This window comes from Ixodes scapularis, unplaced genomic scaffold (genome assembly GCF_016920785.2).
Source record: "Ixodes scapularis isolate PalLabHiFi unplaced genomic scaffold, ASM1692078v2 PGA_scaffold11__112_contigs__length_91849675, whole genome shotgun sequence".
Lineage (NCBI taxonomy): Eukaryota > Metazoa > Arthropoda > Arachnida > Ixodida > Ixodidae > Ixodes > Ixodes scapularis.
The window spans coordinates 61,263,183-61,273,198 of NW_024609837.1; the positions used below are offsets into that span (position 1 = coordinate 61,263,183).

Below are 10,016 nucleotides of genomic sequence, written 5' to 3' on the forward strand. Positions count from 1 at the left end.
TCGGTCCCTGCCTGGTCCGCCCTCCCAAGAAGTCACACGAGCAAGGATTGATTCAAATCGTTTTACTGTTCGGCGTCTTGGTTCTGGGCCTGGCAGTCGCTGTCGTTGTCCAGACCGTGCCTGGCGGAATCCCCGTGCACCCTGTCACGCGCACCGAGCTGCCGGCCACCGCTCCTGCCCCCTCGCGCGCCGTCGTCCTCCTCGGCTTCCCACACTTCCCCCCCCCTCAAGGCCCGGTCTTCGGGGGGCCCCGGGTGCTCACTGGTTTTGGCCGAGGAGTTGTTCCACCTCGGCCATGATGGCGTCGTCGGAAGTCGGGGGGGACGGAGGGGGCTGGTGGACGACACTGGCCCGATGGCTTGGGCCGCAAGATGTGGTGGCGGCCGATGTTGCGGGGGCCGTCGTGGTGGCGGGTTCGATAACAACGGCTGCGGCAGCCGGTGCGGCGGCACGGTTTTCGGGAGGCCGGGCTGGCTGGACGGAGGCCAAGGCAGCGGGAGCCAGGAAGTCCGGGCGGCTTGCCCTCAGGGTCTGGACCGCTGCCGCCACGTTGTCCGGGAGGGGTTGTGCCTTCAGCAGGTCAGAATGGAGTCGACCTGCTTCGTGAGTTTCCAGATGTATTATCGGGACCCCGCACAGCCAGCAGGTGTCAGGCGCTCCCAAGACCCGTGGCGCCGCCGGCTGCGTGTGGCCACGGAACGGGAGTGGGACTTGGTGGTCGGGCTGGCCAGGCGTTGGTCTGGGTTGATGCTTCCAACGCCGGCGGGAAACGAAGTGGACCGCCCCTCCTTCCTCCCACGCCGTCCACGTGGCCACGGTGTGGCAGGGGGGCCGACTCCAGGCAGGTCCCCCGGTCGTAGACGGACCCGCTCCGTGGTGCGGCGGCTCCGTCGCGGAGGGCCCTGCCTGGTGCCGCGATGTTGCTGCGGACGGCCCTGCCCCGTGCCGCGTAGGCCTGCCGGCTGCCGGGCTCGCGGTACCTGCGGAGCCCGGGCGGCGCTGGCCCGCTCCGCCGTTCGGCCATCCCCGGTGTTGACGCCTCCCTGGGCGGCCGCCCCGAGGGTTTGATCGACCGGACCACTGGGGTCCAGCCGCCCCGGGGCCTGGCCCGTCCGGTGGGCCTCCTGGGTATGGCTCCCTGGGGCGGTTTCTCCAAGGAGGCATCCTGTGTAGAAAGAACACTGTCAGACACCGGAAAATCATCACTTTCTGTGGCCGAATGTGGCGGCGGCGGTAGTTTTCATTCACTATGTTCCCCATCGCGACGGTAATACCCCTTCAAGTCCGCGATGTGAACTGGACCCGACTCCTCATTTGTATCACACCGAGTGAGTTTATAAGTAAGCCGTGACATTCGCGTCTTTACCTCATAGGGCCCTTCCCATCTGTGAGCAAGCGATGCGGCGAAACCGCTAGCTGCGTTACTCAGAGGGTGGGTTCTTCTCAGGACCAAGTCACCAACCTTGAATTCCAAGTGCCTATGGCTCCTGTCATACTGCGCCGCTTGCTCGATCCTTGCGGCATCAAGATTCTCTCTGGCATCGTGCAGCGCCCCAGACAAGCGGTTCGTTAGCTGTTCCGCGTACCTAGAGAGCGGGCGTCCTGGTGTTCCTTGGTTGCTCCGTAACTCGTTCTCCAGCGGAGACGGGATCTCTTTACCCAGGTTCAGAAACACTGGCGTGAAACCAGTCGATCTGTTCACGGTATTCCGGATGGCAAAACCCATCTCAGCCATGTGCTCATCCCAGTCTCGGTGTCTCTCCGTTAGCGCGATCAGCATGCTTTTGATATTCCGATTCACACGCTCAGTGATATTGGCTTGGGGATGGTACGGTGTTGTCCTCTTGTGCTTTATGTTCAGCGCCAAGCAGGAGTCCACGAACACTTTACTAGTAAAATAACTAGCGTTATCACTAATGAGACACCTGGGTGTGCCGAAGCGTAGGAAAGTATCCAGTAACTTTTCCAAGATCCGCTCTGAAACCAGCTTCCTCAGTGGGTACAGCTCTGCCCACTTTGAGAAATGATCGGTAATAACCAAGAGGTACTGGTTTCCCCGCGGACTTCTCGGCAGTGGGCCGATGATGTCGCAAGCGACGATCTCCCACGGGTAGTGACTCTTCACCGACTGCATCAAGCCCGGAGGCTTGCCCCCTCTGGGCTTCGCTTTCTGGCAGGCTGGACAGCTGCGGGCGTATCGGAGTGCGTCTTGTCTCATCCCCGGCCAAGTCGCGGCGCGCCATAACTTCTGAAAAGTCTTGCTGCCACTGCCATGACCTGCCAGAGCCGAGTCGTGGAAGTACCCGATAAACCTCTTCCGTAGCTTCCTGGGAATCACTACCCTGAAGGGAGACTCATTACCCTCCCCTTCATCGATCGTTGGGATGTAGCGGAGCAATAAGCCGTCTTCGCCCAGCAGATATGAATCAAATTGATCATTAACTCGACCACCAGCCTTCCCGGTGTCGACCGCAATTTCAGCCAGTTTACCCAACACCCGCTGGCAAAAACCATCTGCTTTCTGGGCCTCGACAAGCTCTTCCTTGCTGACCACTTCACCCCAAGCGACGATCCTTTGCTCCTTCGTGCCGCGCGCTAAGGCTGCTACGAGTGCCGGTTGCTTCGCCTCCTCCCAACCGTGCGTGAGGGACCTCACCCCTGCATCCGGAGACATTCTCCTGTTCTTCCCGCGCTTCTCGTTACACTCTGGTTGCGTCACCTCCTCCCAACCACCATCCTGGGGCGCCCGAGAGAGCGCATCCGCGACCTTGTTGGTCGATCCCTTTCGGTACTCAACCGTGTACGAGTAGCGCTGCAAGGTTAGTACCCAGCGGGCCAGCCTTCCCGCGGGCACTTTTAGCCTCTGAATCCAGGTAAGTGCTGCGTGATCAGTCTGAATAACGAAAGTCGTACCGTCTAAATAGAGGTCGAACTTCTTCAGAGCAAACATGACGGCCAACCCCTCCTTTTCCGTCACGCTGTAGTTGCGTTCCGACGGTGTGAGCGTTCGACTAGCGAATGCCACAGGGCGCAACTGTCCATCGTGCTCCTGTAGCAATACTGCTCCGACACCGTAGTCGCTCGCATCTGTCTGCACAACAAAATGCCGATTAAGATCTGGTAACCGAAGGCTAGCGGTGCTTGCTATTGCCCTCGCGAGAGACGAGAAGGCAGCACCCTGCTTTGGACCCCAGACCCACCTCGAGCCTTTCCGGAGCAGCAGATTCAATGGCCGCGCCAGCTCCGCGCACATCGGGATGAACTGCCGGTAAAAGCCAACCATCCCCAGAAACCGTTGAAGGCTCTTTACATCGTGCGGTGGTGGATAATCGAGAATGGCCCTCAATTTCTCATCGTTCGGCTTAAAGGTACCATTGTCTACGACAAAGCCTAAAAGATTTACCTTTGAGGCGGCCAGTTGCACCTTTTTGGATTAATTGTTAGACCGGCCTCACTCATTCGCCTTAAGACGATCTCGAGATGAGTTAGGTGCTCTTTGAACGACTTGGAGAATACCACAACGTCATCCATGTAGGCCATGGCGAAGTTAAATTTCGCATCGCCCAGCACGATGTCCATGAGCCGTTGGAAACTCGACGGCGAGTTCGACAACCCAAACGGAAGACGCGTAAACTCAAATAACCCCCTGTAACAGGTGAACGCCGTCTTTTGGACATCGTCTGGCGCCACCTGGATCTGGAGAAAGCCCCTGCTACAATCCAGCGTGGTGAAAACCCTCGCGCCTCCAAGCGAATACATTATAGACTCACTAGAGGGAAAAGGATACGCGTCCCTTCTAGTGACCTCATTAAGTCTTCGGTAATCAACGCAAAGGCGCGCGGTGCCGTCTTTCTTTGGCGCCAAAACTACTGGAAACGCCCAGGGACTCTGCGATGGCCGCACCGCCCCTGTGTCCAGCATCTCGTCGAGAGCCGCGTCTAGAAGGGCCCGTTTATGCACGCTTAGTGGTCTAGGATTACACCCCCACGGCCTGGCCTCTCCTGTATCTATCTTATGTTGTAAAACAGTCGTAAGCCCCGGTCTCTCGGTAAACATAGCTGCGTGTTGGGTCAAGGCGTTCGCTAGCATCCGCCGTTGGTCGGCGGGTCCATCGAAAGACGCAATTATCATTTCGACGTTCCCGGGCACGACTCGCGCAGCTAATACCTGCTCCTGGTGTGACGCAGCGAGCGAACGTTCCATTTCCTGCACCAGAGATGATGGGGCAACAAAGGGAATAAGAGGAGAAAACGCACTATAACGATACCCGTTGTTCTTCAAGTCCAGGATTATGCCCTCACGACAGACGAAGTCCTGCCCCAAAATAACAGGAATCGACATACCGGGCAAGTAAACGAAACGTTGCCTCCTTCGTCTGCCGTCAAGGCCAAGTTGAAGGCGCATCGCCCCTTGAGCTTCGGCAAATCCTGTCGCTAAACGCAGCGGAGTTACAAGTTCCCGCGCGCAGAGGTTCCTGTTACGGCAGTCCTCGTACACATTATCGCCAATTAGGGAAAGGGTAGAACCGGTGTCAATTAGTGCCGAATATTCTCTACCACCGATCTCTACACGCACGTACGGGCCCTTCTCAGGTGTCGTGCTCTGAGCCCGACACGCCGACGGGGCCATCGCCACGCGGTCGCCGGCCACAATTTCAGCCCTGTCGGCACACTGATACTGGGCCTCGGCAGCGGCCGGCAACCTCGACTCAGAGGACCTGATTAGTGGCGCCGGCCTCTGGCGTTTCCCTGGGAACCCTGAGAACCAGACGCTACCCACGTGCAATGCCGCCTGATGTGCCCAAGACGGTGACAGTTGTAACACCTGACTTGTGGCCGGTCGTTACGCGCAACCTGTCCATCGTTACTCTCACGCGACACTTCATCTGTGGCAAACCGCGGTGAGTCATGATTCCCGCGACTGTCGTGACCAGTCGCGCCTCTGCGGTGGTTGACCACTGCGCCACCCCTACGGGTCTGCACTCGGGCCGAGATTGCGTTGGCTGCCCTGCGCCTTTGCTCGTAAGCGAAGGGGGTCCAAAGCCCGGGGCGTTATAGTTAACCTGTGACCGCGCTCCGCAACGGCCGTATACGCTGTCCGCGACTCAATGTGAGTGTCTGCGGCGCGTCCTGCCCACGCGCATCTTGGCTCTAGGGACTCCTCGGCCCTCAGAGGGGGGCGGTACTGCAGCTCAGCGAGCAAGCCCGCTTGGACAGTTCGCGCCTCTCCGGCAAGTGCCTCCAGATCCGCGAAATCCCGTCCGCGCAGATAGGCTTTGCACCTAGGGTGACATTGCCGTATCGCTCTAGCTACCTTCTCTGCGTCAGACGCGGATGGTTCGGCCCTCGAGTAGAGCTCCTGGAGCGCGCGAACGTACTCCACGAGGCTCTCGTCGGGGTGCTGAGTGCGATGAGCTAGTTCGTCCCTAATCCGCATCTCGTAATCAGGGTGCAAAAATTCCTCCCTAAACCGCGTCCGGAAGTCCGCCATCGATAGAAACGGTCGTTGCAACCGTCTCCAGCGCGACGCGTCGCCCGTTAACGCGATTGGCACGATCTGCACCAAGGCCGTTTCGTCTGATGCTCCCAACGCGGCTACATACGCGTCTAAGTCCTGTAAGAAATCGTGGACCGATTTCCCGTCGGAATATCCCGCGTAGGTCGGCGTCGGTACGGACAACCGCGGTCGGGGCAGAGACATAGGCGCGGCACTCGCGACGCCTGGAGTCGTCGCGATTTGTCGCGAGAACGTCTCCATCATCGCCGTCATGGCGCGCATAAACTCGCCGACGTCTGCCGCGCCTCCAGCTGGAGCTGGTGGTAAAATCCCAGCATCTGGAGATGCTCGCGTACTAGAGCCTTCTCCGGCCCCCGCAGCGTCAGTCGGTTCCTGAGTTCCGCTCTCAGACGAGTCGTCCTCGTCCCTATTGGGGGTCGACCTCGTCTTGGGGGGCATCGTTAGCGTTTACCCTTCTACACCACGCTGAACGCTCAATAGATCTGTGTGACTCCCCGGGACGAACAGAACAAGCAGCAGACCAATCGGGCCCCACGTTGGGCGCCAGTTGTGTGGGTCGCTCTACTATACTGCTGCCCAATCGGTCCCTGCCTGGTCCGCCCTCCCAAGAAGTCACACGAGCAAGGATTGATTCAAATCGTTTTACTGTTCGGCGGGTTGCTGTAGCCTTGCCGTTGCAGTCCTCGTCCGTGTGTCTTGCCCCAGTGCCTGGCGGAATCCCTCGTGCGCTCTGTCACGCGCACCGGGCCGCCGGCCACCGCTCCTGCCCCCTCGCGCGCCGTCGTCCTCCTCGGCTTCCCACAAAGTGGAGGATAGCACACACTTTTGAGGCATTCGTCCATAGGCAGAAGTACAATTTCTTGCATTAGCAATTGTTCCGCTTCGCGAAAAGCTACAGTCGAACCACAGTAGTACGCGCCGAGCATCGCCGACGACGAGGCTGACGGGGGCGCGTCCCTAGGGCTCAGAACAGCAGCACCACGGTGTCGTCTACGCCCAAAATCTTCACGGGGCGGCCGCCGCTCTTGCCACTACAATCCTCTGGAACGCTGTAGTTGAGGGATGCATCTCGGCTGCGCGAAATCTCGATCAACAGGAGCAACTGCCAAAAATAAGGCTACGAACTCGGAATTATTGTCTTCAAAAAAATATCATCGGAAAAGCAAGAACAGCCAAATTAACTGGTTGTATTTTTAGAAACATGTTGAGCTTGGTTAATTTCTGAGTTAATTGAGCAACGGGAACGACGGTCTACTTGTTTTCTTGTTCCGTTAAAAATGTCAGCACGTTGGTGGGCGATGTCATTTTAATTGGTCAGGGTCCAAAGTAGTCATAAAACAAATGAAATCGCAAGACGTCACTGGCAATACTGTGATATTACAGAAAAAAGGGGTGTCTCTTCTCTTTAAACCTCTTTAAAGCCCATACCGGAAAGGCCAGACAGCCCACACCTTTCCGGTGTGGGCTGTCTGGCCCCCACACTCGATTGAGTTTCAGACCACTGCAGCATATGATTGATGCCATTGCAATACAATTAAAAAAAAAAAAACACGGCCGTTTTTATGCATATAGTAAGTTTCTTATTTACAAAACAATACACGTACAACACCTGCGATATTAAAGTAGACAAAAGTAAATGTGCCATTACACGCAACTGTGGCGATATTCTGCATATCAGATAATTTTTTTTTTAACTTGAACCTCAGTCGGGTTTACCATATTGCAATACGGTGCAATTTTATTTTACTTTTGCACAGTTTACAGAGTAATTTCCATTTAAGACGAAAAAGCCTATGCATGAATCGTGGCAATTGAGGTTCAGAAAAAAAAAATCTAACGAGAAAACATTTTTAGAGGTTAAACAAAATGTTTTCCGCTCTGCAAGAGGTTAAATCAGCGTTTGATGCAAACTGATTAGGTTCCATCGAATATAATATATCGGCCACTGAGAATACTGGCAACAACGTAAAATATTACGAAAAAATATTTTTTTTCTTGTACAGTGTGAGATTTTGTTGAGCCTCCCAAAATTTGTTGTCGTTAGATTTGCTTGGTATGGTTTTGTTTCTGTGCCGCAACTGCCATGTCCCACGCAGAAGCCTGCCTGGTTTATATTGCCGCGCACCAAGTAGGCAGCGCGGCCGTAGCCTAACGGTTCATTCGTGTTTCGGCTGCCGAGCAGTGCGGACGCACGGATGGCGAGCTCCGATCGAGCGACGAGAACGGTCGTTGCCGGCCGTGGTGACAGGGCGTTTTGTATCCCCGCTGATTACCGGATTCTGTTGCCGACGTTGCCGGCGGGCGATAAAACGAAGAACCAGGTTTATCTTCACTGCGACGTAAATGCCAGGCCGCTCCGAATTGGAGACTTCAAGGAACCGTTGGAAAAGGTCGACATGCTCAAAGAAGTTGCAGGGCTCGGCGTATGCCAGATGGGACACGTGTGGCTGTGCAGCCTGAAGAGTGCGGCGGCGAAAGAGCGGCTTCTCAAACTGGGCTGGCTTACCGTCAAAGGTAAACTGTGCATCCCCGTGGACCCCAACAGGCAGGAAGTGCGGGTCAAGCTGCATTGGGTACCTTTCGACGTCCCCAACGACGTTCTCCGAAGAGCCTTGGAAGAGTACGGGACTGTCAACGAGGTGAGCAAGGAAAACTGGCGTGTGGATGGCTTCGAGGATATCGAGTCCACTACAAGGATTGCCAAAGTCACGCTGAAGGAGGGAATGACGCCGGACAAGTTGCCTCACCAGCTGAAGCTTAAGGGTGGCACGATCCTTGCTGTAGTCCCCGGGCGAGCGCCGGTTTGTCTGCGGTGCAGCAGGGCAGGACACATACGACGTGACTGCCGTGTGCCCCGGTGCGGCGAGTGCCGAGGCTTCGGCCACGTGTCCCAGGAGTGCGTGCGCTCGTATGCTAGCGCCGTAGTTAATCGAGCCACCAATGATGAGGACGAAATCATCATGGACGAAACAGAAACGGAGGAGGCGGCGACGCTGCCTTCGAGCCTACCGGAGACAAAGGAGCAAGCTACGACAGGTGATGCAACGAACGGTACCAACGCAGCAGAGGCGACGGCCAAGGCCTCGAATCCCGACGCTGAAGAATCTGGAAAGGAGACGCAGGCGACGACGGCGGGAGGCACCGACGCTGTGGACAAGGGTGACGTGAACGAGCCACTAATGGAACTGGACCTTGCGAATGTGAAGCGGCGACTGGATGATGAGACCAAGGACAACGAGGCACAGGAGCTACATCGCCCACAAGGCCAGTGTAAACAAATCCTGAAGAAAGGTCGTTACACCACCAAGCTGCGGTCCTCGTCGCTGACCCGCGATGGGGAACTGTCGCAGAGACCCTCTGCGCCATGAGCCGAGCTCTGCTGGAGCCAAGCGACAGGTAAGCACCAGGAGGTTGGTCTGTCGGCACTAAAAAAAAAAAAATGGTAGGGCTTACGTCCGGGCTCCGTATTGGAACTCTGAACGTTAGGAACTTAGCGGCACGTCGCCGCCAGTGTCAACTTAGTCGCCTTACTCACTGAGAACGACCTGGACGTACTTGCTGTCCAAGAAACAAAAGTTGAGAGTACGAGTCAGACCGACCTCATGGTGCGACCGTTTATGTCGAGGTACAATGTATGTGTGAGCCACTCTGTCGGTAGGTCAGGCGGCCGTTGCCTGTTTTTGAAGAAAGCATCAGGAATCATGGAGGAAAATGTTATTGCATGCGCGTCGGGTCGTTTTGTTATTTGTGACTTTTCTTTCTCCAATTTAAAGTGGAGGGTTATATGCATTTACGCCCCCAATGTGGAAAGCGAGCGATGCACTTTCTTTGAAAATATTTCTATTTACCTCCAGAGTGATATAATTACGGTACTATTAGGAGATTTTAATTGCATTTGTTCACCTGAAGACCGATCAAATTGATCACACAACAGAGATAAATCCGGGGAGCAGCTAAATAATTTGGTTAAAGATTTCGAACTTGAAGACGTAGCCCAATGTACGTCAACCGGTAATCGTGTGATCTACACGCACCACCAAGGTAGCAGTCATGCGAGGCTGGACAGAGCGTATGTTTCGGTCGATATTGTGCCCGAATGTGGTAGTTATGCAGTCAGTTACGTGTCTTTCAGTGACCACAGCCTAATGACTTTCACAGTGGGTCATTGCAAGAACCGCTCTAGCTTCTCCTGGGAGTTATGGAAGCTAAACGCTAAGCTCTTGGACGATAAGCAATTTACCGAAAAGGTTCAAAGTAGGCTGGAGCAAACAAGCAGTGTAACTGATAATGAAGTCTGCAGGGGTGGGAATTGTTTAAACAACAAGTAAAGCTTGATGCGATAGAGAGGGCATGTCAAATTAAACGTGAAGAGCGAAAAGTAGAAAACGGTCTTCGCGCGGATTTACAGAGGCTGCACGTGGAGGAAGGAAGGACACCCGGAATCTTCAAAAGATGATACAAGCAGCATAAAAGCGCAACTTGAACAAATTGACGAAGAG

General features: G+C 55.5%; 1 pseudogene; it reads right to left on the reverse strand.

Annotated features, from left to right (window-relative positions):
* Positions 1–224: 224 nt before the first annotated feature.
* Positions 225–4,861, reverse strand: LOC115332225 (annotated as a pseudogene).
* Between the last annotated feature and the right edge of the window lie 5,155 nt (positions 4,862–10,016).